Source organism: Callithrix jacchus, chromosome 11, assembly GCF_049354715.1.
Source record: "Callithrix jacchus isolate 240 chromosome 11, calJac240_pri, whole genome shotgun sequence".
Taxonomy (NCBI): Eukaryota; Metazoa; Chordata; class Mammalia; order Primates; family Cebidae; genus Callithrix; species Callithrix jacchus.
In genome coordinates, this window is record NC_133512.1 from 57,899,019 (window position 1) to 57,926,253 (window position 27,235).

Below are 27,235 nucleotides of genomic sequence, written 5' to 3' on the forward strand. Positions count from 1 at the left end.
CATAGACAGGAACAACCAGTACCAGCCATTCCAAAATCACACTAAATACTAAAGAGCATCAACATAATGAAGAATCTACAACAACCAACAGGCAAAACAGCCACTTAGCATCAAAATGGCAGTATCAAATTCACACATAAAAATATTAACCCTAAATGTAAAAGGACTAAATGCACCAATCAAAAGACACAGACTGGCAAATTGGATAAAAATCCAAAACCCATCAGTGTGCTGTATCCAGGAAACCCATCTCACATGCAAGGATACACAAAGGCTCAAAGTAAAGGGATGGAGGAAGATTTATGAAGCAAATGGAGGGCAAAAAAAAAGCAGGAGTTGCAATTCTCATCTCTGATAAAATAGACTTTAAAGCAACAAAGATCAAAAGAGACAAAGAAGGCCATTACATAATGGTAAAAAAATCGATACAACAAGAAGAGCTAAAAATCCTAAACATATATGGACCCAATGCAGGAGCACTCAGATACATAAGGCAAGTTCTTAATGACTTACAAAGAGACTTACACTCCCACACAATAATAGTGGGAGACTTTAACACTCCACTGTCAATATTAGACAGATCAACCAGACAGAAAATCAAAAAGGATATACAGGGCTTGAACTCAGACCTGGAGCAAGCAAACCTGATAGCCATTTACAGAACACTCCACCCCAAATCCACAGAATATACATTCTTCTCAGCACCACATCACACCTACTCAAAAATTGACCACATAATTGGAAGTAAAGCACTGCTCAACAAATGCAAAACAACTGAAATCATAACAAACAGCCTCTCAGACCATAGTGCAATCAAGTTAGAACTCAGAATACAGAAACCAACCCAGAACCGCACAGCTTCATGGAAACTGAACAACTGGCTCTTGAATGTTGACTGGGTAAACAATGAAATGAAGTCAGAAATAAAAAAGTTCTTTGAAACCAATGAGAACGAAGACACAACGTGCCAGAACCTCTGGGACACATTTAAAGTAGTCTCTAGAGGAAAGTATATAGCAATAAGTGCCCATATGAGGAGAATGGAGAGATCCAAAATTGACACCCTATCGTCAAAATTGAAATAGCTAGAGGAGCAAGATCAAAAAAACTCAAAACACAGCAGAAGACAAGAAATAACTAAGATCAGACCTGAACTGAAGGAGATTGAGACGCGAAAAACCCTCCAAAAAATCAATAAATCCAAGAGCTGGTTTTTTGAAAAGATCAACAAAATAGACCACTAGCCAGATTGATTAAAAATAAAAGAGAGAACAACCATATAGATGCAATAAAAAATGATAAAGGGGAAATCACCACAGATTCCACAGAAATTCAAACCATCATCAGAGAATATTACAAACAACTCTATGCACATAAACTAGTAAACCTGGAAGAAATGGATAAATTCCTGGACTCCTGCATCCTCCCAAGCCTAAACCAGGAGGAAGCTGAAACTATGAATAGACCAATAACAAGGTCAGAAGTCAAGGCAGCAATTAAGAGCCTACCACACAAAAAAGCCCAGGTCCAGATGGGTTCACAGCCAAATTCTACCAGACACACAAAGAGGAGCTGGTGCCATTCCCTCTAAAACTATTTCAAACAATCCAAAAAGAGGGAATACTTCCCAAATCATTTTACGGGACCAACATCATCTTGATACCGAAACCCGGCAGAGATTCAACAAGAAAAGAAAACTTCAGGCCAATATCCATGATGAGCATAGATGCAAAAATCTTCAATAAAATATTGGCAAGCCGAATGCAACAGCAAATGAAAAAACTTATTCACCATGATCAAGTAGGATTCATCCCGGGGATGCAAGTCTGGTTCAACATACGCAAGTCTATAAACGTAATTCACCACATAAACAGGACCAAAAACAAAAACAACATGATTATCTCAATTGACGCAGAGAAGGCATTCGACAAAATTCAACAGCCCTTTATGCTCAAAACCCTCAATAAACTCGGTATCGATAGAATGTATCTCAAAGTAATAAAAGCTATTTATGACAAACCAACAGCCAATATCATACTGAATGGGCAAAAACTGGAAGCATTCCCTTTGAAATCTGGCACTAGAAAAGGATGCCCTCTTTCACCACTCCTATTCAATATAGTTCTGGAAGTTCTAGCCAGAGCAATCAGGCAAGAAAAAGAAATAAAGGGTATTCAAATAGGAAAGGAGGAAGCCAAATTGTCTCTATTTGCAGATGACATGATAATATACCTAGAAGACCCCATCACCTCAGCCCCAAAACTCCTGAAGCTGATAAGCAACTTCAGCAAAGTCTCAGGATATAAAATCAATGTGCAAAAATCATAAGCATTCATCTACACCAATAACAGACTTAAAGAAAGCCAAATCAAGAACGAACTGCCATTCACAATCGCTACAAAAAGAATAAAATACCTTGGAATAAAACTCACAAGGAACGTAAGGGACCTCTTCAAGGAGAACTACAAACCACTGCTCAACGAAATCAGAGAGGACACAAACAGATGGAGAAACATTCCATGTTCATGGTTAGGAAGAATTAACATCGTGAAAATGGGTATACTGCCCAAAGTAAATTACAGAATCAACGCTATCCCCATCAAGCTACCATTGGCTTTCTTCACAGAACTGGAAAAAACCACCATGAACTTCATATGGAACCAAAAGAGAGTCCGCATAGCCAAGTCAATTCTAAGCAAAAAGAACACAGCGGGGGGCATCACACTACCGGATTTCAAACTATACTACAAGGCTACAGTAATCCAATCAGCACGGTACTGGTACCAAAACAGAGATATAGACCAATGGAACAAAACAGAGGCACCGGAGGCAATACAACATATCTACAACTATACAGCCTTTGATAAACCTGACAAAAACAAGCAGGGGTGAAAGGATTCCCAGTTTAACAAATGGTGTTGGGAAAACTGGCTAGCCATGTGCAGAAAGCAGTAACTGGACCCCTTCCTGACACCTTACACTGAAATTAACTCCAGATGGATTAAAGACTTAAACGTAAGACCTGGCACCATAAAAACCCTAGAAGGAAATCTAGGCAAAACTATCCAGGACATAGGAGTAGGCAAGGACTTCATGAACAAAACACCAAAAGCATTGGCAACAAAAGCCAAAAGAGACAAATGGGACCTAATCAAACTCCACAGCTTCTGCACGGCAAAAGAAACAGTCACTAGAGTGGATCGGCAACCAACAGAATGGGAAAAAATGTTTGCAGTTTACCCATCTGAGAAAGGGCTGATATCCAGAATTTACAAAGAACTCAAACGGATTTACAGGAAAAAAAACAAGCCCATTCAAAAGTGGGCAAAGGATATGAACAGACACTTTACGAAAGAAGACATATATGAGGCCAACAATCATATGAAAAAATGCTCATCGTCACTGGTCATCAGAGAGATGCAAATCAAAGCCACATTGAGATACCATCTCACGCCAGTTAGAATGGCGATCATTAAAAAACTGGAGACAACAGATGCTGGAGAGGATGTGGAGAAAAAGGAACACTTTTACACTTGGTGGTAGTGTAAATTAGTTCAACCTTTATGGAAGACAGTGTGGCGATTCCTCAAGGCCTTAGAAATAGAAATTCCATTTGACCCAGCAATCCCATTACTGGGTATATATCCAAAAGACTATAAATCGTTCTACTATAAGGACACATGTACACGAATGTTCATTGCAGCACTGTTTACAATAGCAAAGATCTGGAACCAACCCAAATGCCCATTGATGATAGACTGGATTGGAAAAATGTGGCACATATACACCATGGAATATTATGCAGCAATCAGAAATGATGAGTTTGTGTCCTTTGTAGGGACGTGGATGAATCTGGAGAACATCATCCTCAGCAAACTGACACAAGAACAGAAAATGAAACACCGCATATTCTCACTCATAGGCGGGTGATGAAAAATGAGAACACATGGACACAGAGAGGGGAGTACTAAACCCTTGGGTCTATTGGGGGGAAAAGGGGAGGGCCCGTGGGAGGGGGTGGTGGGGAGGGATAGCCTGGGGAGAAATGCCAAATGTGGGTGAAGGGGCGAAGGAAAGAAAAGCACACTGCCATGTGTGTTCCTACGCAACTGTCTTGCATGCTCTGCTCATGTACCCAAAATCTAAAATCCAATAAAAAATTAAAAGAAAAAAAAAGAAATTCTGATCTAAATATAAACGTTCTATTTCTAAGCTCAAGGAGGATCATAAAATCTAACATGGTTTCTGGAATAGACTGACTTTTTTAGAGCACATAGTAACCCAGTGGCCGAGTCATGTTTTAAAGAATTCTTTGGAGTTTTTTTTTTTTTGGTTTGCCTGCTTTGAAACTGAACCCTATGTGAAGATCAAGATGGGTTCCTCTTAATTACAGAACAGACCAGGTAAAATTTGCTGTGCTATCCTTTGTTCTATGATGCTCTCACCTCATGACCAGACTTCCTTGTACTTGCCTTCCCTCTCAGGTCCAAACAGGCAAGTAGTCTTCTTTTCTTACTACGTATATAATTGTACATATTTATGGGGCATATGTCATAATTTGATACATGAATACAGTGTATAATAATCAAATTAGGGTATTTATGATATCTGTCACTTCAGACATTTATTATTTCTTGATGTTGGGGATATTTCAACCCTTCTAGCTATTCTGAAATATACAATAAATTATTATTAACTATAGTCATCCTATTGTGCTTTTGAACACTGACTTTTTAATGCATATTTAAAAATTTATTTTATGGAAATTAAATTATATATATAATTATTTACATACACACATATGTATATAATTTCAGTAGTTTTGGAAAAACAGACAAATATGTACTCAAATTGCTTTCTTAAAGGTTATCAATGTTATCTTAATTCCTTAACTTATATGATTCCTGAAAACGTTTTCATTGCATTTTTTTAATTGCATTTTAGGTTTTGGGGTACATGTGACGAACATGCAATGTAGTTGCATAGGTACACACGTGGCTGTGTGATTTGCTGCCTTTTTCCCTTCTAGATTTTATTTTTCCTATCTGAGTTTATTTGTATACCCATTAACCAACCTCTCTTCCTTACCACCCTCACCTTAAACCTTTCCCAGCCTTTGGTAACCATTATTCTACTTTTTTCTCTTTTTTCGAGATGGTGTCTTGCTCTGTTGCTTAGGCTGCAGTACAGTGGCATGATCTCGGCTCACTGCAACCTCTGCCTCCTGGGTTCATGTGATTCTCGTGCCTTAACTCCTCAAGTAGCAGAGATTATAGGCACCTACTACCACACCAGGCTAATTTTTATATTTTTAGTAGATATGGCACTTCACCATATTGGCCAGGTTGGTCTTGAACTCCTGACCTCAAGTGATCCACCCAATTCAGCCTCCCAAAGTGCTTGGATTGCAGGCATGAGCCACTGTGCCAGCCTCATTCTACTCTCTACCTTCAGGAGATTAACTTTTGTAGCTGTCACATATGAATGAGAATGTGTGTTATCTGCCTTTTGAAGCTTGGCTTATTTCACTGAATATAGTAATTTCCAGCTCTGTCTTTCTTGCCACAACTTACATGATTTCATTATTTTCTTATGGCAGAATAGTATTCCCTTATGTCGCATATAATTTTTTTTTTTTTTAAGGAAGGATCTCGCTCTGTAACCCAGGCTGGAATGCAGTGGCATGCCATGGCTCACTGCAGCCTCGACCTCCTGGGCTCAAGCCATTGTCCCACCTCAGCCTCCCAAGTAGCTGGAACTAAAGGCATTTGTCATCATACTCAGCTAATTTCAAAAATTTTCTTTTGTAGAGACAAGTTCTCACTATGTCACTCTGGCTGGTATTAGACTCATGGGCTCAAGTGATCCTCCCATCTAGGCTTCATAAAGTGCCAGAATTACAAAGCATAAGACACCAAGCTCAGCCCCACACTTTCTTTATCCATTTATCTGATGATGGACAGTTAGGTTGATTTATATCTTGGATATTATAAGTAGTGTTGCAGTAAGCATAGGGTGCAGGTATTCCTTTGATATACTGATTTCCTTTTCTTTGGAAAAATGTTCAGTAGTGAGATTGCTGGATTGTATGGTAGTTTTTTAGTTTTAGTTGTTTTACTTTTTTTGAGAAACCTCTATCCTGTTTCCAGAATGGTTGGTGCAATTTACATTCTCACAACAGTGTATAAGAGTTCTCTTTTCTCTGCATTCTCACTAGCATCAGTTTTTTTTTGTCTTTTTCATAAAAGCCATTCTGTCTGGGATGAGATGTTATCTCATTGAGGTTTCACTTTACATTTCCCTGATGATTAGTGATATTGAACATTTAAAATTATATCTGTTTGCCATTTTATGTCATCTTTTGAGAAATGTCTATTTAAATCCTTTGCCTGCTTCTTAATGGTATTATTTGTTTGTTTTTTGTTTTTGCGATAAAGTTATTTGAGTTCCTTGTGTATTCTGGATATTAATCTTTTGTTACATGTATAGTCTGCAAATATTTTCTCCCATTCAGCAGGTTGTCTCTTTACACTGTTGATCATTTTCTTTGCTGTGAAGAAACTGTATGGTTTTATATATTCCCATTTGTCTACCTATTTTTGTTTTTGCTGCCTGTGCTGTTGAAGTCTTAGCCATAAAATCTTTACTTAGACCAATGACCTGAAGCATTTCCTTATGTATTCTATAGTTTTTTATCTTACTAAGTCATTAATCCATTTTGAGTCAATTTTTGTAAATGGTGAAACATAGGGGTCCAACTTCATTTTTCTGTATATGGGTATTTACTTTTCCCATATTTGAAGAGGATATCCTTTTCTGAATATGTATTCTTGGCACCTTTGTCAAAAATCATTTAGTTGTAAATATGTAGCTTTATTTCTGGGTTTTCTATTCTGTTTTATTGGTAAATGTGTCTGTTTTTCTTCCAATACCATGTTGTTTTGGTTACTTTAGCTTTATAGTATATTTTGAAGTCAGATAGTGTGATGCCTCCAGCTTTGTTTATTTTCTCAGTATTGCTTTGGCTTTTGGATTCTTTTGTTGTTCCATATAATTTTAGGATTGGTCTAACTGTGAAGAATGACAATGGTATTTTGATAGGGATTACATTGAATCTGTAGATTGCTTTGGGCAATGTGGTCATTTTAATGATGTTAATTCTGATCCATGAGCATGGGATTTTTTTTTATATTTTGATGTCCTCTTTAATTTCTTTCATCAATGTTTTGTAGTTTTTTTTATAGATACCTTGGTTAAATTTTTTACTTGATACTTTTTTTGGTAGCAATTCTAAATGTTATTGTCTTCTTGATTTCCTTCTCAACCAGGTCATTATTGTCTTCTTGATTTCCTTCTCAGCCAGAAAATCAGTCAACATACTGATTTTCTGTATGTTGATTTTGTATCTGTGACTTTATTGAATTTTTACTAAATCTGAGATTTTTTTTGCCAAGCCTTTAGTTTTTTCTAGGTAGAAGAGCATATCATCAACAAAGAGGGAAAATTTGACTTCTTATTGTCTAATTTGGATGCCTTTTATTTATTTCTCTTGCCTGATTGCTCTGGCTACCACTTCCAGTATTATGTTGAGTAGGAGTGATGATAATGGGCATCTTTGTCTTGTTCCAGTTAATAGAGGAAAGGGTTTCAGCTCTTCCTCATTCAGTATGATGTTAGCTTTAGGACTGTCCTATGTGGCTTTTATTATGTTAATGTGTATTCTTATGATACCTAATTTGTTCTTAGTTATCATGATGGGATGGTGAATTTTATCAAATGTATTTTTGCATCTATAGAGATGATCATACGATTTTTGTCCATTCTGTTGATGTGATATATCACGTTTATTGATTTGTATATCTTGAACATCCTTGTATGCTGAGATAAACCCCACTTGATCATGGTGTAGTATCTTTTTGTTGTGCTGTTGGATTCAGTTTGCTAGTATTTTGTTAAGGATTTTTGCATCTATGTTCAGTAGTAGAGATATTGGCATGTAGGTTTTGTTATTGTTGTCATCATGTTCTTGTCTGATATCAGGATCAGGGTAATATTAGCCTTGTAATGAGTTAGGAAGAAATCCCTTCTCTTCTAGTTTTTGAAATAGTATGAGAATTGATGTGTGTTTTTCTTTATAGTGTGTTAGAATTCAGCAGTAAAGCCATTAAATCCTCAGCTTTTCTTTATTGGGAGGCTCTGTATTAATGATTCAATTTTGTTTCTCATTATTAGTCTGTTCAGGTTTTATGTTTTTTCATGATTCAATCTTTGTAGGTTATATATGTCCAGGAACTTACCACTTCCTCTAGGATTTCCAGTTTGTTAGTGTACTTTAGTTGTATCTCTGTGGTATCAGTTGTAATGCCTCCTTTTTCTATTTTCATTTTATTAATTTGGGTCTTCCCTTTTTTTTCCTATTCTAGCAAAAGTTTTGTCAATTTTATTTATCTTTAAAAAAACTAGTTTTTATTTCATTCATCCTTTACATTTTTTTAGTCTCTATTTTGTTTAGTTCTGCTTGAATCTTTATTATTTCTTTTCTTCTACTAATTTTGGATCGGAGTTCTTCTTACTTTTGTAGTTCTTTGAGGTGCACCTCTAGGTTGTTTATTTCAAATCCCCTCCCCCCCGTTTGTTTTTTGATGTAGGCATTTATTCCCTCTTAGTACTGCTTTTGTTGTACCAGTACCATAGGTTTTGATATGCTGTGTTTCCATTTTTCACTTTCTTCCTAATTTCTTCATTAATTAGTCATTCAGAAGCAAGTTGCGTAATTTCCATGTACATATAGAACATTCAACGTTCCTCTTGCTATTGATTTCTAGTTTTATTCCATTGTGGTCTGAAAAAAATACTTGATATGAGTTCAGTTTTTAAAGTTTATTGAGATTTGTTTTGTGATCTAACATATTGTCTATTCTGGAGGATGTTCCATGCTGCTTAGGAGGATATGTATTCTGCAGCTGTGGGATGAAATGTTCTGTAAGGTCCATTTGGTCTAATGTGAAGCTTAAATCCAATGTTTCTTTGTTGATCTTCTGTCTGGATGATTTGTCCAGTGCTGACAGCGGGTGCCAAAGTCCCCAACTATTATAATATTGGAGTCTATCTCTCTCTGTAGATCTAATAATATTTTCTTTATATATTTGGCGTTAAAACATTGTGGGCATGTATGCTTAGAATTGTATTGTATTTCATAATATTCATATATTATTTTTTGCTTCCAGGAGTCCTTGAAGCATTTCTTGTAGGGCTAGTCTAGTGGTGATGAATTTCCTCAGTTTTTGTTTTGTCTGGGAGACTTAATTTCTTCATTTTTGAAGGATAGCTTTGCTGGTTATAATATTATTGTCTGACTTTTTTTTCTTTCAGTACATTGAATATGTCATCCTATTCTTTCTTGGGCTGTGAGGTGTTGGCTGAGAAATCCACTGTTAGTGTGATATGGATTCCCTTACATGTTTCCTGATGCTTTTCTCTTGCTGTTTTTGTAGTTTTCTCTTTCTCTTTAGGTTTTGACAAAACCTGAAATATGAAGCACTTTGCAGAAGACCTTTTTGGGTTGAATCTATTTGAGGATATTTGAGATTCTTGTATTTGGATGTCTGTATCTCTTCAAGACCTGGTGAGTTTCTATTATTTAGTTAAATAGGTTTTCTCTGCCTTTGCCCATCTCTTCTTTTGGAACTCCCCCAATTTGAATATTTGGTCACTTTATGCTGTTTATATGTAGCTTTTTAATTCTTTATTCTTTTCTTTTTTTTTGGTGGGGGCTCTGACTTTGTTATTTCAAAGACATATCTGCAAGTTTACATATTCTTTCTTCTGCTTGATCTAGTATATTGTTGAAGTTCTCAATTATATTTTTCAATTTTATTTATTGCATTCTTCAGTTCCAGGATTTCTCATTCGTTATTTTTCAGTATATCTATCTTTTTGTTTAATGTTTTGTTCAGATTTGGATTTTTTTTTCCTGATTTCTTTGTATTATTTATTTATGCTCTCTTGTATCTCCCTGAGTTTCTTTAGTATCATTATTTTTAATTCTCTTTCAGGCATTTCATAAATTTCCTTTTTGTTGGTATTTGTTACTGGATAAATTACTGTGTTCCATTGGAGATGTCTTGTTTCTTTGCTTTTTTATTTTATTTTGTTTATTTTCATGATTCTTGTATTAGGATACAAAATTCCCTAGCTTTTTCATGATTCTTACATAAGGATAGAAGATGCTGATATCTGCACATCTGCTGTAACAGTTGTCTCTACAAATTTTATGGATTGTTTTTCTTAGGTAAAGACTTTTTCCTGTAGATGTATCTATATTGTTTGTTGGGTAGGGTAATTTTGCTTTGATTGTGGGTTGGCACAGTATTATACTTTCTATATGATTTATTCATTTGTAATCAGTGTTAGTGGTGTTTGTCAGTTCTTCAGTTGTTTAGGCTATGATTGTTAGTAGAGGCTGTGGCAAAGCTTTGCCAGGGATGGGGATCCCAAGTGGTTCAGTTTTGGATGACAGTGGTGGAAGTGGCAGGTCAGGCATGCAGATCCATGGCCCCCAGGTGGTGTACCAGGTGTTAATGGTGGCGTGTCTGGGTGGGCTGGTCCTTGGGGCTCCAGGCAGCTTGCTTGGATGCTAGCAGTGGGCCACGGAGGTGGGTGGGTCCTCTTGCCCCTTGCCAGTGTGTATTGGGTCAGTGGTGGTAGAGGCAGTGGTGAGCTAATATTCAGGCCCTTGAGTATTATGCACAGGTGGCAGTGGTGGCATCAGGGGGCAGAGTGGGCCAGTCTCCAGGACCCCAGGTGGTACATGTAGGTGGGTGCCAGCAATAGTAGCAGCAGCAGGCTGAGTGGCCTGTACTTGGGTTTTTGGAAGGCATGCATAGTCACCAGCAGTAGAGGGGTGGGCCTGTTTTCAGGTACCTGGACAGAGTACCTGGGCAGCTGTGGTTGCGTGGTGGGCCTATCCTCAGGCTACTACAAAGTGTGCATGGGTGCCAGTGGTGGTGGATGGCAGGAATTGATCTCTCAACTCTTGGATAATGTGCTGGGGCCCTGGCAGCAGTGGCAGTGGTGGTGGGCAGGGTGACTTTGTCCTCAGGTCCCTCATGCTGTGTTTGTGGGTGCCAGCATTGGTAACAGGGATGAGTTGATCCCCAGGCCTCTGGATGACATGTGCAGGTACCTGTAGTGGTGTCAGACCACCTGATGGTGTGCACAGATGCTCACTGTGGTGCGTGGGGCACACTGTACTATTTTAAATTTTATTTCACTTTTTGTTTATTTGCTGAAACATTTGTTTATTTGTGATCTTGTCACCTGGATCACTTATTCAGGGTGGCAATGACTCAAGGTCTCCAATTTCTTTCATTCTTGATTTCTGGTAGACTTGGGTGTGGATTCCTAGAGATGAAGATTTAATGTAACTCCCTATCCAACTATAAATCAAATTCTATTGCATGATTCACAGCTTAAGTCATCAAATATTATTTTTGGCAAGTCAGGGACATTCTATAGAAACTGAAAATAGAATTCACACTTGATACATACTGATAGTGCTCACAGAAATGGCTTTGCTGTGAATTTATTTCTTTCTTGTTAGATGTTAATACAACTGAAAATTAGTGCAGGTAGTAAATTTTGCTCAAACAAAGGTAAGAAGTTTTACATTAAATATTTATTCATATTTGTGTGTTTATGTGTATATGCTTATGCAAGTATATATGTATATGGTTGCATCATGTGAAATTACAGATTTTTTAGGTCAAAAATAGACAAATGTCAGCAATATCATGTTTCATATGTGTATTTTTATATATTTCAGATTTTAACTGCCTTATGAAAGCAATAGCAAAGTAATGTCTAGTTTTCTTTTTCCTTAAAACGAGGAACAATCAAGCTAGTGACTTGTGTCCTAAAATAAAATTTTCTTTACAGTTGTCCCTCAGTGTCATTGAGAGATTTTTTTATCCAGGATCCCCTATGGATATCAGAATCTGTAGATGCTCAAGTCCTTTATATTAAATGGTATATTTTCATATAAGCTATGTATGTCCTACTGTATATTTTAAATAATCATTGTTCTTATAATACCTAGTGCAATGTAAATGCTATGTAAATAGTTGTTATATTGTTTAGGGAATAATGACAAGAAAGAAAATCTTTACATGTTCAATACAGATACAACCATCATTTTTTTCCTGAATTTAAAAAATTCATAGTTTGTTGAAGCCATGAATGCAGTACCCATGGATACATAACCCATAGATGCAGAGGGCCAAGTATATACAAAATATTTTAATATATGGGATGATGGACCAAATACTGTAATAAGAATGTCCTGTTTCACAGAAAACTTAGAATGCTTTTGTCCTTTCTCTAGTTAATCCTTTCAGGGTCAGAGCATATCTATCCATGAAGGCTGACATCACCATTCTAGTCCATAGTGAGATTTTTTTTCCCACTGAACTCAGTGATTTTTCCTTTTCTACCATTATTATAGTAACTCTGTATTCCCTTGTTTTTAAATAAATTATAAACTCCTTGGGAACAGAGACCATATCTTGTTTCTCCACAGCCCTGCAGGATCTGTTGATTTAATTGAGTATTTGACTTGAAAAGCATTCCGAATAGGGTTTAATTATCTAAGTTGGTGGAGTGATAAGGAATGACAGACGACAAAAAATGATGCATCTTGGGAAATCAATCAGAGATCATCCTGCTTTCAGGAATTTACAGTCTCCATTGGGAGATAATGCAGCAACTCATGAGGGGTTTAGTAAAGTAAATAATCTGTGTTGTAGATTCTCTTAATTGTTCTATTTCTAACAGAGTGGTAAGAGGAAGCTTAATCTGCCAGATAGGATGTTCTCTGGCTAAATTGAGTGAAACAATCTTCATCTATTGATTTTAGTATGGCACTGATATACGTTTAACTGGTAAATAATAAAAGTCTGCCAGTTACCTAGTTTGTGCACTTATATTGATAATAGGGTGGCATTTTCCTTGATAGATGAATTTCAAGATATATGTAAATAATCTGCAAATATAAAAATCCAATTTTTAATATGTTCTAATGTTTACCAACACTATCTTCAACAAAATACCCCATATCTCCAAAGCCAGTGATAATTTTTATCACAGCTAGGGAAGGACCTTCAAGTAACTAATGACAATATTTCAGCTAACAATTTTTTCTTCTTTTGTCCTTTCTATTTTTGTAAGACAATTTAATGCCCTAAAGAAGAAGAAAGTTAATGGTTCACAATCAATTCTTACAGACCAGACACCTAATCTGAACTTAACCAAAAAGTCAGTATTCCACCTTATCCGTGTAGAAATGTCAAGCATAGCAAGAGACATGAGGAAATTTCCAAGTGATTTCTCTTTTTTATGTTTCAGTGTTCACAGCTATGTGGAAGGGTTTTAACATCAGATAAGACAAAATGGACTTCGGGAGAAAAAGAAAAAGAGCAAATTACAATAGTTGCACTTGCTGAAACCACAGTTTATGAGAGGAAAGCAGACACTGGAGATGCATTCTATTCTCTCTTAACACATTCCCTGGGTCACCTTCTTTCCTGTGTGATGCTAGCACTTGATTGTTACCCATAGCCAGCAGCTTTTAAGAGATGGATAGGGTAAAATGTCTCCTTGCTGAGTAAAGTCATAATTTGTTGCCACGCAATACAATTGACACAAATCATCTGCATTCTAAGTTTCCATGCCTAGGAGTAGATGTGTCAAGCATGACTAGAAGGACTGTGGTTCTGCAAAACAGGAGCTCTACCAGGATTTCCCAGAAGGTATGGCCAGTTAATGTATAGAAAGAGGTTTTCAACATTGTAAGAGCTTCAGGACCTTTGTCAGAATTCCATCTCGCTCCACAGGACTCCAGCTAACCTCACCCACATAATGGCTGTTGAAAGTTTTATTTTGTTAGAAAATAATGTTACACTGGAAAACCTATACTGGTACTCACATTAATGAGATGGTTGGACTATCTGTCAGCATTAAAACATTTGGTTATGAAAGAAAAAACTACACAAGAAAGAAAAGTGGTGACTTAAATGGATAAATATGCATTGTTGCTAAGTGACTTTTTAAGGAATTGTGGGTAGGCTTGACATTACAGGGAACATGAACATGGAGATCTGAAAAATGCAGATAGAGAAAACATCATGTCAACTGGAACTACAACTAGAAAGGACCTATATGAACTAGATTCACATAACAGTGAATCATAGAATTCACGAAGGGCAGTGACCAACCGTTTCAAACTATGTATATAATAAGAATCACATAGGTGCTTGTTGAAAATACAGATTTCCAAGGCCTTCCCTCTGGAGATTCTGATTCAGGATGTTAAAATAATTCATGTGGAGGCCATTACACTGAGGTGGCTCCATTGCTCTGGGTTTCTACTAAACAAACTGAAACCCAACTCAGTTTCAACAGGAAAACAACCAATCAGAAACTGCCAACTGACCTCTAGTGAGACTTTCTACTAGAATCATCCAAATAAGGCTACTGATCCACTTTAATCAATAAAATATTTTATTTGCCTTGTTTTATGCATTCACCCTAAAAAGCTTTCTCCTCCTGCCCCTTTGGTGGAGCCCTCTAACTGCCTGTGGTCTGGAACTGCCCAATTCAGGAATCACTGAATGTTCAAATAAACTGTAATATTTTAATGTGCCTCAGTTTATCTTTTTTTTTTTTTTTTGAGACAGGGTCTCACTCTGTCACCCAGCCTGGAGTGTCGTGATACAATCATGGCTTACTGCAGCCTCAACTTCCTAGGCTCGGGCGATCCTCTTACCTCAGTCTCCCAAGTAACAGGGACCACAGGCATGGGCCACCACACCTGGCTACTTTAAAAAATATATTTGTAGAGATGAGATCTCCCTATGTTGCCCAGGATGCTCTTGAACTTCTGAACTCCAGCAATCCTCTCACTTTGGCCTCCCAACGTGCTACTTCTCCTGGCCTCATTTTGTCTTTCTACGTGGAAGACTGTGGTGTAACTGGAAACTTGTATTTTTTTAACAAGATATTTGGAGATTTTATCATCAGGCAGATTTGGAAACATTGCTGTACAGCATCCTAACCAAATGCAGGTTACATAGTAGGTACTCAGAAATGGGATGAATGAATGGAAAAAGGAAAAAATGTAATGAGGATGCCAGAAAGGCAGTCCCAGCCCCTGATTTTGCTGCATGCTCCAACAGTGTGCCAGGGCTCCTCCTGGTTTTGTACAGTTAACTCCCAGATGTGGGAGGAATGACCTTCGGAAGCAGCTAATGAAGGTTAGGTTTTTGAATGTCACATGGAATAATGCTTCCCCTTTGTCCTTTGTTGGAATGTCATAGTGACATAAAAAGAAATACTATATCATTAAATTGAAAGAATGCTAAGTGTTAAAAACAGAAGGAACTCTGTTTAAGTCACTCTCAGGAAGAAATCTTTTTCTTTGAGTCTTTCCTGCCACCAGACATAAACCCAACAGGTGTAAACCATCCTCCCTCTTTAACCTCTCCATAAAGGCACAAAGGAGAAGTGGTGTTGAGAGTATTCTGAACTCCATGTGGACAGTGCAATTAATAATTTCTATACTATTTGACAACCTAGTTTTTTCTATTATGTTTTTTAACTTTGTTTGGTCTCCAGGGGAATTGTTTAATACACTCTATGGCAAATGGGGAGGAAAGCCCTCCATACAATGTATAATACCTCAGAAATATGGGAGCTGAAGGCATGGACTGGAATGAGAGAAGGGTGGAATCCATACCTTTATGCCACTGTAAGGTCCTCTAGTAGAGTATGAGCACATGACAGGTTATGGGACTGGACTGAGAAGACCCAGTCACCCCTTTTGTTCAAAATTTATGGCTGCCCATCATCATCATGGGGTTAATTTAGTCATCTAATTTCTATAGAGGAGAGAATGGACAACACAGGACAAAAAGAGCCCCAGTGAATTTGTTGGAACTTGTCATGCTCTAACAGAGTAAATAACAGAGTAACACTCTGTTGACTTTTTTTTTTTTGCTGTGCAGAAGCATTTTAGTTTTATTAAGTCCAGTTTGTCATTTTTGTTGCCTGTGCTTTTAAGGTCTTAATCATAATTTTTTTGGCCTAGATCAATGTCCAGGAGAGTTTTCCCCAGGTTTTCATCCTAGTATTTTTATAGTTTTGGGTCTTACATTTAAGCCTTTTATCTGTTTTGAGTTGATTTTTGTATATCATGAAAAATGGGGGTCCAGTTTTATTCTTTTGCGTGTGTCTATTGAATTTTCTCAGCACCATTTATTGAACAGGGTTTTCTTTCCCCAATGTAATTTCCTGTTGGCTTTGTCAAAGATCAGTTGTTTGTAAATATGTGGCCTTATGTCTGGGTTCTTTATTCTGTTCCATTGGTCCATAAGTCTAATTTTATACTAATACCAGGGTGTTTTAGTTACTTTAGGCTTGTAGTATATTTTGAAGTCAGGTAATGTGATGTGCCTTCAGATTTATTCTTTTTTGCTCAGGATTGCTTTGGCTATTCAGGCTTTTCTTTTGGTTCCACATGAATTTTAGGAGTCTAGTCACATTTTGATATTGTGAAGAATTGGCATTGGTATTTTGACAGGGATTGCACTGAATCTGTAGATTGCTTTGGACAATATGGTCATTTTTAATATTAGCAATTCTTTCAATTCATGAACATGGGATTTCTTTTTTCATTTTTGGGTGTCCTCTTCAATTTCTTTTTTCTTCTCTCTCTTTTTCTTTTTTTTCCCTCCTACTCTGTCACCCAGGCTGGACTACAGTGGCACAATCACAGCTTACTGTAGCTTTGACCTCCTGGGTTCAGGCAATCCTTCTGCCCAAGCCTCCCAAGTATCTTACATGCCACCATGCCCAGCCAATTAATTTTTTTTTTTTTTTTGTAGAGACAAGGTCTTGCTATGTTGCCCAGGCTGGTTTTGAACTCCTGGGCTTAAGTGATCCTCTTTCCTTGGTCTCTCAAATTTCTGAGATTACAGGCGTGAGCCACTGTGGCTGGCCTTCAATTTCTTTCATCATTGTTTTGCAGTTTTCCTTGTAGAGGTCTCTCGCCTTCTTGGTTAAGTTTATTATTAGATATCTTTTTGTAGCTATCGTAAATGGAATTGCCTTCTTGATTTTCTTCTCAGCTAGATCATTATTGGTATATAGAAATGCTATGGATTTTTGTACATTGATCTTGTATAATGCAACTTAATGAATTTATTTACCAAATCTGAGTTTCTTTGTGGAGTCTTAAGGTTTTTCTAGGTATAAGATCATATCATCAGCACAGCGGGACAATTTGATTTCCTATTTTCTGATTTGGATGCATTTTATTAATTTATTTTGCCTGATTGCTCTGGCTATGGCTTCCAATACTATAGTAAGTAAGAATAATGAAAGTGGACATCCTTGTCTTGTTCCACTTTTTAGAGGAAAGTCTTTCAGCTTTTCCCCATTTAAGCTCCCTCTCTTCTTCCCTCTCCCTTCCTCCCTCCCCTCCTCCCTCTCCCTCCCTTCTTCCCTCTCCCTTCCTCCCTCCCCTCTCCTCCCCTCCCCTCCCCTTCCCTCCCCTCCTCTCCCCTTTCCTTCCCTCTTCTTTTTATATTCCTTTTTTCTCCTTGTCTGGTTTTAGTATTAGTGTGATACTAGCCTCATAGAATGAATTAGGGAGAATTCTCTCCTCTTTGGCTTTTCAGAATAGTTTCAGGGGGATTGCTATTGGTTTTTCTTTGAGTATTTGGGTGAATTTGGCTATGGATCCATCTGTCTTGGGATTTTCTATATTGGGAGCCTTTTTGTTATGGATTCAGTAACAATACTCGTTATTGGTCTCTTTAGGTTTTATATTTCTTCCTGATTCAATCTTGGTAGATTGTTTGTTTCCAGGAATTTATTCAGTTTTTTCTAGCTTTTCAGTTTGTCAGTGTATAGTTGTTTATCATAGTCTGTGATGATTTTTTTTCTGTCTTATCAATTGTTCTGTCTCTTTTTTCATGTCTTATTTTGTTTTTTTGGGTCTTCTTTCTCCTTTTCTTGATTAGTCTAGCTAAGTGGTTTATCAATTGTTTCTATCTTTTTGAAGAGCCAACTTTTCATTTCATTGATCCTTTTTTTAAGTCTCTGTTTCATTTCGTTCTGCCCTGGTATTAATTAGAGTTTGGTTTGTTTTAATTTTCTAGTTCCTCTAGGTGTCTTGTTAGATTGTTAATTTGTAATTTTTCTACGTTTTTGATGTAGGCATTTATTACTACAAACTTTCTTTTTAGCACTGCTTTTGCTGTATTCCATGGGTTTCAGTGTGTTGTATTTTTGTTTCAAGAATTTTAAAAAATTTGCATCTTAATTTATTCTTTGACCCAGTGGTTATTCAGGAGCATGCTGTTTAATTTCCATGTTTTTGTATAGTTTCCAAAGTTCCTCTTGGGATTAATTTCTAGTTTTACTCCATTGTGACCTGGGAAGTTACTTGATATGAGTTTGATTTTTAAAAATTTGTTGACACTTGTTTTGTAGTCTAACATATGGTCTATTTTGGTAATGTTCCATATGCTGATGAGAAGAATGTATAGTCTGCCGTTGTTGGATAGAATGCCCTGAAAATGTCTGTTAGGTCCATTTATTCTAAAGTCTAGTTGAAATTCGATGATTTTGTTGTTGTTGTTTCTGTCTAGATGACCTGTCTAATGCTGAAAATGGGGTGTTGAAGTCCCTCACTATCATATTGCATGCAGTCTATCTCTGTATATAGATCTAGTAATATTTGTCTTATGAATCTAGTGCTCCAGTGTTGGGTACATATATATTTAGAATTGTTATATACTCTTGCTGCATTAATTTTTTATCTTCATGTAATTTCCTTCTTTTTTTTTTCTTTTCTTGACTTAAAGTCAGCTTTGCCTTATATAAGTACAGATGCCTCTGCTTGCTTTTGGCTTTTGTTTGTGTGGAACATCTTTTCCCATTCCTTTACTTTCTTAGTCTATATGTGTCTTTACTGGTAAGGTGGGCTTTTCGGTCTATATGCTGATAGGCATGTATGCTGGTAAGGAGCATATGGTTGCATCATTTAAAAAAGACTATTTAGCCATTCTGTGTCTTTTATGTGGATAATTTAATGTGCTTATGCTCAAAGTTATTGTTGACATGTGTGGCTTTGTTCCTGTCATGTTAGCTGTTTTCTGGTTGTTTTATATATTCTTTTTCTCTTATTGTTTGTCATTATGGTCTGATGAATTTCTATAGTGATACTGTTTGAGCCCTTTCTCTTTCCCTTCTTGTGCAATTGCTTTACTAGTGAGTTTTATTATATTGTTTGTTTCCATGATGGTAAATGTCATCCTTTCACTTCCAGGTTTAGAATTCTCTTGAGCGTTTCTCATAGAACCAGTTTAGTGATAATGAATTCCCTCAGTATTTGCTTGTCTGAGAAATATTTTATTTCTCCTTCACTTATGAAGGACTACTTGGTGGATATAGTATTCTTGGTTGCCATTTTTTCTTTCAGCACTTTGAATTTATTATCCCATTTTCTTTTGGTCTGTAAGGTTTCTGCTAAGAAATTTGTGTTGGTCTCATATGGATTCTTTTATAGTTGTCTAGGTGCTTTTCTCTTCCTGTTTTAAGATTTGCTCTTTATTTTGACAGTCTGAGTATAATGAGCTATGGAGAAGACCTTTTTGCATTGTATCTTCCTTAGGATCATTTAGCTTCCTTTATCTGAATGTTTAAATTTTTTGCTAAATGTGAAAAGCTTTCATCTATTCTTTTGGAAAATAGATTTTCTCATTCTTTCATTGCCCCTATTTATTCTTGGGATACTAATATTTCATATATTTGGTCACTTTATGTTGTACCAAATGTCATAAAGGCCTTGCTCATTTTTTTAAGCTTGTTTCTTTATTTTTGTCTGACTGAGTTATTTTTAAATACCTGTGTTCAAGTTCTGAGATTCTTTCTTCCGTCTAGTCTGTTGTTTAAGCTTTCAGATGTATTTTATATTTCTTATTGAATTTCTATTTGGTTCTGTTTAAAAAAAGTCTATATCTATTTTTGATATTTTCTTCATTTAATCATGACTTGTTTTCCTGGTTTCTTTGTGTTTTTCAAAATTCTCTTTCATTTTATTGACTTTAAAATCAATATTTTGAATTCTTTTTCTAGAATTTTGAAGATTTATTTTTAGTTAAGATCAATTTCTGGACAATTATTGTGTTCCTTTTCAGGTATCATATGTCCTTGCTTTTTTGTGTTTCCTGTATCCTTACATTGATATTTGCACATCTGGTATAACAATCACTTCTTTCTATTTTTCTGTTTTCTTTCAAAGGAGAGGACTTTTTCCTGAAGATGAATCTGTGGTGTTGGTTAGGCAAGCACATTGGCTTTGATTCCGGGTATGTGCAATGCTGTAGTCTCTGTATGATTTCTTTGACTATAAACAGTGTTAGTGCTTTCTTGGATTTACATGGAGAGTTAGGGTACAATTATTGGTGGAGGCTTTGATGAAGTTGTGCTGGGAACTGGAAAGCCATGTGGGTCAGGTTTTAGGCCCCAGTGATGGTAGTAGTAGACTGAACATGCCTGTCTTTTTGTCCAGGGTGATACATGCTGACAGTTGTGTTGGCAGTTCCCAGTGGGCCTATGCTTGGGCTTTCAGGTGGCTTGCTTGGATGCCAGTAGTGGCACTGGTAAGGTAGGTTAGGTTCTTGGGTCCCTGGGCAACCAGAATGGTATGGGCTATCAAGATGGCAGTGGTAGGCTGACCCTCTCTGACCTGAGCAGTACAGGCTGATGTTGCTGCTGGCTGCAGTTCAGGGTTACTCCCAACATCCCTGGATATGCCACTCTCAAACTCTCCTTCTCTTTGTTGCAGCAGCTGCACAGTGCCACACACAGGGAGGGAGGGACCCTGCTTTCATGCACAAGCCTAGGCATGGAGCCAAGCTACCATGGGGTGAGGTGGGGGTGTGGGGTGTTCAGAGTCACCACTCACCATCCTAGACAGGTAACCCTTCAGCTCTCCCTTGGCCAAGCCTCCAGCAGCAGTAGGAGTAGGTGTGTGGAGGGGAAGGAAGATTCCTGTTCTCTGTGCAGGAGCCTGAGCCCAGAGGCTGCTCTACTGGTAAGGAGGATTTCACTCTTTGCCTGCAAAACTGAGCACAGAGTTTGTGCCACTCCTAGGGGCAGGGTCTTTTCTCACAGCCCCTGGTAGGGAGTTCTCAGGTTCTGGAAAGTGCATTCTTTGGTTTCCTTTGTCCCAGGGGCTGCCTTTTGCTACATGACACTGTCTTTTTCCCTGGGGAGCAGTACTCCTGTGAGCTAGAGTACTAGAGAGCTTGCAGTACCTTTGGGTCCAGCCAGTGCTGTATTGCTGTAGCCTTCTGAGCGGATTCTAAGGAATCTCAGTGGAAGCTCCCAGGATGTGGAGATATAGGGGCTATTTTCCCAGAGCAGGATGCAGTTCCATGATAGTTTACTTTCAAAATGGGTTCCTACCACAGCTGATGTCTCAGCAGGGTTTGAATGACACAGTGCGAGTTCTCTGTCAGGTGCAATGCTCTTGCAGGGTCTCCAGATCACTGCACATGCAAGTGTTGGGGTTTATGTGTATAGAGGAACTCTCCTGTAGTTCAGATGACAACAGTCTGTGGCAGGGATGTGGACAACTGAAGCTTTCTCCCTTACCCTTTCCTTATAATACCAATCCCCTTGCTACTGATTGATCTTGGCTGAACTGGCTACTTGCTTCCTTCCCCTTCTGTGCCTCAGGTATTTTCTTTGAGTTCTCTGTTGGATTCTAGTATACTCTTCTAGATGTCCTATTTGAGGTATGATTGTCTATTCATAATTTTAATTCTTTCTGAAGAGGCCAGGTGTCTGATGTCTCTAGTTAGCCATCTTGTGGCCCCTTGATTTTAGCCCAGTGAGATCCATGTAGGACTCCTATCTACAGAGCTATTGTTTTTCTTAAGGTCCACCAAATTGTACAAACTGCAGGCACCATAAAACTTAGGTCTTCCATGGATGGATAGGCCAAAAACCTGAGTCCCACTCCCAGCCCTGTGCCTCATTCCCCCAAACTCCTCTGAGGTAAGGTGTTGCCCAGGCTGCCTGCTCCCATCTGTCCCCTTTCTGGATAAGCTGGACAACTGGGTCCTTGCCTCCTTCAGAAGCTGGTTAGGGGCCTGCACCTATCCCTGGGAATGGGGTGTCAATGGTGGAAATGTCAGATTGGTAGTGGCTGGAGCAAGGGGCAGGTGACATGATGGGCCGACAGGTAGCAGGGTCTGCAATACTGACTTTTTAAAAGCTGTAGTTACTACATTCAATGAAGGCAACATTGCTATAGTTTGTTTTATTTTATTTTTTTAATTTTTACTTTAAGTTCCAGGTTTCATGTGCAGAACAATGCAAGTTTGTTATATAGGTATACATGTGCGATGGTGGTTTGCTGCATCTAACAACCCGTGACCTACATTTTGAGCCCTACATGCATTTGCTATTTGTTTTGATGGTTTCCCTCCCATCACCCCAGACTCACAGGTCCTGGTATGTATTGTTCCTCTCCCTGTGTTCATGTGTTCTTATTGTTCAACTCCTATTTATGAGTGATAATATGTGGCGTTTGGTTTTCTGTTCCTGTTTTAATTTGCTGAGCATTATGGCTTCCAGCTTCATCTATGTCCCTGCAAAGGACATGATCTCATTCCATTGTACATATGTACCACATTTTCTTGATTTAGTCTGTCATTGATGGACATTTGTGTTGGTTCCATATCTTTGTTATTGTGAATAGTGCTGCAATAAACATACATGTGCATGTGTCTTTATAAGAGAATGATTTATATTCCTTTGGGTATATACTCAGTAATGGTATTGCTGGGTCAAATGGTATTTTTGGGTCTAGATCCTTGAGGAATTGCCACACTGTCTTCCACAATGGTTGGACTAATTTATACTCCCACCAGCAGTGTAAAAGCATTCCTATTTTTTCACAGCCTCTCCAGCATCTGTTGTTTTTTTGACTTTTTAGTAATCACCATTCTGTCATGAGATGATAATCTCATTGTAGTTTTGATTTGTATTTTTCTAATGATCAGTGATGTCGAGCTTTTTTTCGTATGTTTGTTGGCTGCATTAATGTCTTTTTTTGAGAAGTGTCTGTTCACGTTATTTGCCCACTTTTTAATGAGGTTGTTTATTTATTTCTTGTAAATTTGTTTAACTTCCTTGTAAATTCTGAATACTAGATCTTTGTCAGATGAGTAGATTGCAAAAATTTTGCTGTGCAGAAACTCTTTAGTTTAATTAGATTTTACATTTATCAATTTTAGTTTCTGTTGCAATTGCTTTCGACATTTTTGTCATGAAGTCTTTACCCATTCCTGTGTCCTGAATGGTATTGCCTAGGTTTTCTTCTAGGGTTTTCATGGTTCTAGGTCTTGTGTTTAAGTCTTTAATCCGTCTTGAGTTAATTTTTGTATAAAGTGTAAGGAAAGGGTCCAGCTTCAGTTTTATGCATATGGCTAGCCAGTTTTCCTAGCACCATTAATTAAATAGGGAATCCATTCCCCATTACTTGTTTTTGTCAGGTTTGTCAAAGATCAGATGATGTAGGTGTGTGGTCTTATTTCTGAGGACTGAGTTCTGTTCCATTGATCTATATGTCTGTTTTGGTATCAGTACCATGCTGTTTTGGTTACTGTAGCCTTGTAGTAGAGTTTGAAGTCAGGTAGTGTAATGCCTGCAGTTTTGTTCTTTTTGGTTAAGATTGTCTTGGCTACAAAAGCTCTTTTTTGGTTTCATATGAATTTTAAAGTATTTTTTTCCTAATTCTCTGAAGAATGTCAATAGTAGTTTGATGGGAATAGCATTGAATCTATAAATTACCTTGGGCAGAATGGCCATTTTCATGATATTGATTCTTTCAAGCCATGAGCATGAAATGTTTTTCTATTTGTTTGTGTCCTCTCTCATTTTCTTGAGCAGTGGTTTGTATTTCTTGAAGAGGTCCTTCATGTTTCTTGTTAGCTGTATTCCTAGGTATTTTATTTTCTTTGTAGCATTTGTGAATGGGTATTCATTCATGATTTGGCTCTCTGCTTGTCCATTGTTGGTGTGTAGAAATGCTTGTGACTTTTGCACATTGATTTTGTATCCTGAGACTTTGCTGATGCTGCTTATCAGCTTATGGAGCTTTTCAGTTGAGATGATGGGGTTTTTAAAATATAGGATCATGTCTGCTAACAGAAACAGTTGGACTTCCTCTCTTCCTATTTGAATACACTTTATTTCTTTCTCTTGCTTGATTGCCCTGGCCAGAACTTCCAATACTATGTTGAATAGGAGTGGTGAGAGAGGGCATCTTTGTCTTGTGCTGGTTTTCAAAGAGATTGCTTCCAGTTTTTGCCCATTTCACATGGTACTGGCTGTGGTTTTGTCATAAAAAGCTCTTATTATTTTGAGATATGTTCCGTCAGTACTTAGTTTGTTGAGACTTTTTGACCTGAAGAGATGTTAAATTTTGTTGAAGTCCTTTTCTGCTTCTATTGAGATAAGCATATGGTTTTGTCATTGGTTCTGTTTATGTGGTAGCTTATGTTTATTGATTTGTGTATGTTGGACCAGCCTTGCATCCCAGGGATAAAGTTGACTTGATCATGGTGGATAAGCTTTTTGATGTGCTGCTGGTTTTAATCTGCCAGTATTTTATTGAGGATTTTCTCATTGATATTCATCATGGATATTGGCCTGAAGTTTTTTTTTTTTCTTTGTGTGTGTGTGTGTGTGTGTGTGTGTGTGTGTGTGTGTGTGCCAGGTTTTGCTGTCAGGATGATGCTGGCTTCATAAAATGAATTATGGAAGAGTCCCTCCTTTTTAATTGTTTGGAATAGTTTCAGATGGAATGGTACCAGCTTTTCTGTGTATCTCTGGTAGAATTCAGCTGTGAATCCATCTGGTCCTGGGCTTTTTTTTGATTTGTAGGCTGTTGATTACTGCCTCAATTTCAGAACTTGTTATTGGTCTACTCAAGGCTTTGACTTCTTCCTGGTTTAGTCTTGGAAGGGTGTATGTGTCTAGGAATGTATCCATTTCTTCTAGATTCTGATACATTGTCTTTTTGTTTTCATTCTTTTCAAAGAAATTCCTGATTGCTGCCTTAATTTCATTATTTACCCAGGAGTCATTCAGGAGCAGGTTGTTCAATTTCCATGTGGTTTTGAGTGAGTTTCTTAATCTTGAGCTCTAATTTGATTGCACTGTGGTCTGAGAGACTGTTATGATTTCTGTTCTTTTGCATTTGCTGAGGAGTGTTTCACTTCCAATTATGTGGTCAATTTTAGGTAAGTGCCATGTGGCACTGAGATAAATGTACTTTCTGTTGTTTTGGGATGGAGAGTTCTGTAGACATTTAATAGGTTCACTTGACCCAGAGTGGAGTTCAATTTCTCAATATCCCTGTTAATTTTTTTGTCTCGTTGATTTGTCTGATATTGACAGTGAGGTGTTAAAGTCTCCCAGTATCACTGTGTGGGAGTCTAAGTCTTTGTAGGTCTCTACAAATTTGTTTTGTTAATCTCAGTGCTCCTGTATTGGGTGCGTATATATTTACAATAGTTAGTTCTTGTTGAATTAACCTTTACCGTTATGTAATGCATTTCTTTGTCTTTTTTAATTTTTGTTAGTTTAAAGTCTGTTTTGTCAGAATCTAGGATTACAATCCCTGCTTTCTTCTGGTTTCCATTTTCTTGGTAAATTTTTCTCCATCCCTATATTTTGAGCCTATTTGTGTCTTTGCATGGGTGATGGGTCTCTTGAATACAGCGCACTGATGGGTCTTGACTCTATCCAATTTGCCATTCTGTGTCTTTTAATTGGGGCATTTAGCCCATTTACATTTAAAGTTAATAGTGTTATGTGTGAATTTGATCCTTTCATCATAATGCTAGCTGGTTATTTTGCACACTAGTGGATGCAGTTTCTTCATAATGTCATTGGCCTTTATATTTTTATGTGTTTTTATAGTGGCTGGAACCAGTTTTTCCTTTCCATATTTAGTGCTTCCTTCAGGAGCTTTTGCAAGGCAGGCCTGGTGGTGACAAATTCCCTCAGCATTTGCTTGTCTGTAAAGGATTTTATTTCTCCTTTGCTTATGAAGCTTAGTTTGGCCAGATATGATATTCTAGGCTGAAAATTCTTTTCTTTAAGAATCTTGAATATTGGCCCCCAAATTCTGCTGGCTTGTAGGGTTTCTGCTCAGAGATCTGCGTTTGTCTGATGGGCTTTCCTTTGTAGCTGACCTGGCATTTTTCTCTGACTGCTTTTAACATTTTTTTCCTTCACCTTGACTTGGAAAATCTGATGATTATATGTCTTGGGTTGATCTTCTAGTGGAGTATCTTGTGGAGGTTCTCTGTATTTCCTGAATTTAAATGTTGGCCTGTCTTGCTAGGTTGGAGAATTTCTCCTGGATAATATCCTTACATGTGTTTTCCAACTTGCTTCCATTCTCCCAATCTGTTTCAAGTACTCCAATCAGTTGTAGGTTTGGTCTTCTTACATAGTTCCATAGTCCTCAGAGGTTTTGTTCATTCCTTTTCATTCTTTTTTCTCATATTGTCTGCCTGCCTTATTTTAGAAAGATAGTCTTCAATCTCTGATATTTTTTGTTCTGCTTCATTGATTCAGCTATCTTGTGTGTACTTCATTAAGTTCTCTTGCTGTCTTTTTTAGCTCCATTAAATCATTTATGTTCCTCTCTAAATTGATTATTCTAGTTAGCAGCTCCTGTAACCTTTTATCATGGTTCTTAGCTTCCTTACATTGGGTTAGAACATGTTCTTTTAGCTCAGTGAAGTTTGTTATTTCCCACCTTCTGTAGCCTACTTGTATCAATTCATCCATCTCATCCTCTGTCCAGTTCTGTGCCCTTGCAGGAAAGGTGTTGCAATCATTTGGAGGAGAAGAGTCACTCTGGCCTCAAGGTTTTCAGCATTTTTAAAATTATTATTCCTTCTCATCTTCATGAATTTGTCTAGTTTCAATCTTCGAGGCTGCTGACCCTTGGATGAGGTTTTTGTGGAGACTTTTTTTTGTAGATGCTGTTGTGTTGCTTTCTGTTTCTTGGTTTTTCTTACATAGTTAGGTCCCTATTCTGTAGGGCTACTGTGGTTTGCTGTGGGTTCACTTTAGGTTCTAT

General features: G+C 37.5%; 1 protein-coding gene across 41 annotated transcripts in view; it reads left to right on the forward strand.

Moving 5' to 3' along the window:
• The window catches only part of MTERF1 (mitochondrial transcription termination factor 1), a 560,591-nt gene that overhangs the window by 216,954 nt on the left and 316,402 nt on the right, over window positions 1-27,235 (forward strand). For 10 of the 41 annotated variants that reach the window (XR_013523958.1, XR_013523968.1, XR_013523969.1 and 7 more), the window contains exon 3: window positions 9,513-9,625. The exons of 18 other annotated variants lie outside the window; for them this stretch is intronic. The gene's annotated coding sequence lies outside the window, so the exon portion shown is untranslated. Of the gene's footprint in view, window positions 1-9,494; window positions 9,626-27,235 lie in introns of those variants that run through there. 13 more of the 41 variants (XR_013523983.1, XR_013523980.1, XR_013523987.1 and 10 more) reach the window with 2 other exon arrangements.